Genomic DNA, 1,976 nt, shown 5'->3' on the forward strand with positions numbered 1-1,976 from the left:
GTTTATTGTTCCCTGTGGAAAATTTAAACATTACTAATATCAGGACTGAAAGTTTAAATTTTAAGATAGTAATATATCTAAAAAATGGTTCTAAAGAGTCAAAAATAAGTATGAAGAGGATGAGATTATGTTTTTTCTTTTGTCCCACATCAAGTGGCTCTTCTGATATGAGACAGAAACTCTGAATTTGTCCTTTAACTACCTACTTTGATTTAGAGAAGAGAGCCAAGATCCAACTCCAAAGCCAGATTTAATTTTTATTATTTATTTATTTATCATTTTTCTTTATTAAGACATTTTATACATACTCCACATACCACCCATAGATCCCCCCTCCTCCCTCCTCTCACCCCCAGCCCTCTCTCCCAATCCACCCCACATTTCCACATCCCCAAATCAAGGTCTCCCATGGGGAGTCAGCAGAGCCTGGCACACTTAGCCTAGGCAGGTCCAAGCACCAAGACTGTGCAAGGTGTCACACCACAGGCACCATATTCCCAGAAGCTGGCCCATGCAACAGGCACAGATCCCGATCCCCCTGCCTGGGTGTCCCCCAAACAGTTTGGGCCAAACAACAGTCCTCCATATCCAAAGGGCCTAGTCCAATCTCATGGGGGCTCCACAGCCACTAGTCTATAGTTCATGGGCTTCCACTAGTATGGCCAGTCATCTCTGCACATCCTCCCATCATGATCTTGACATCCCTCACCTGCAGAATCCCTCCTCTCTCTCATCAATTGGATTCCCAGAGCTCAGCCTGGTGCCTGGCCGTTGATCTCTGCATCTGTCTCCATTAGTCACTGGACAAAGGCTCTATGATGACAGCTAGGTTATTCGCTAGGCCGGTCACAACCTAGATGCCCCTCAGTTGAAGAATGGATAAAGAAAATGTGGCACATATACACAGTGGAGTACTACTCAGCAGTAAAAAACAATGATATCATGAAATTTGCAGGCAAATGGATGGGACTAGAAAATATCCTGAGTGAGCTAACCCAGACTCAGAAGGACAAACATAGTATGTACTCACTCATAAGCGAATACTAGGTATGAGGGAAGGGAGGGCCAGATTGCAACCCACAACTCCAGAGAGGCTAGCTAACAGGAAAAGACCCTAGGAGGGACACATGGATGACCCTGTGAAGGAGAAGTGGGTGAGATCTACATGAGTGGGCTGGGTATGGAGGGGTGGCAGAGGGCGAGGAGGGATGAGAACATAGGGAAATGGGAGGGTCAAGCTGGAACAGGGACAGAGTGGGAGGGCAGGGAGGAAGATACCATGATAGATGAGGACATCATGAGAATAGGAAGAGGCAGGGTTCTGGGGAGGCTCTCAGGAATCCAACAAGGTTGACCCCCACCTTGGTCTGCTGGCAGTGGTCCAGATTTAATTTTTAATTGATTTGGGACTATAACTTTACTAAGAAGTAAAGAGACATTGATGTTTAGGTAGTAAAAATATGGAACACTTCATGAATTTGTATGGCATCCTTGCACAGAGGCCATGCTAATCTTCTCTGTATCTTTCCAGTTTTAGTATATATGCTGCTGAATTCTTTAACAAGTTGTGTGTTACATTTATTCTTACAACAATAATGTATGATATTGGTTTTCTTAATGAGTAACTTTAGCTTTTATTTCCTATAAATGTGTTACAAAGCATAACAGTTTACTAGACTCAAAAACATCCCTACCCCCTTGTAAATTTCTGTGAAACCTCTTCTCCTTCTGATTTTGTTTGGACCTTGAGCCTTTGGGAAGTAATTCTATCTTGTAGGCATAGCCCACAGGTAAGGCTCTAATGCCTTTAACTCCAGAAGAGCAGTGTTTATTTGATATGTCATTACAGTTACACATATTAAGTCACAACAGCAGTGACTGCAGGTAGAAGACCTGCACAAGATAAAGCCTACCTACATATCAGCATGGATGCAGAACTTTCCATGGGTGGAAAACTATTAGCAATTTAGCAAGAG

General features: G+C 43.3%; 1 non-coding gene across 1 annotated transcript; it reads right to left on the reverse strand.

The window, feature by feature from the left end:
- Positions 1 to 1,454: 1,454 nt before the first annotated feature.
- LOC118595982 lies at positions 1,455 to 1,564 on the reverse strand. Its single transcript, XR_004946652.1, has one exon. It is a non-coding gene; the product is annotated as a U6 spliceosomal RNA (small nuclear RNA).
- Positions 1,565 to 1,976: the final 412 nt, after the last annotated feature.

The sequence above is a fragment of the Onychomys torridus genome, chromosome 14 (assembly GCF_903995425.1).
Source record: "Onychomys torridus chromosome 14, mOncTor1.1, whole genome shotgun sequence".
Taxonomy (NCBI): Eukaryota; Metazoa; Chordata; class Mammalia; order Rodentia; family Cricetidae; genus Onychomys; species Onychomys torridus.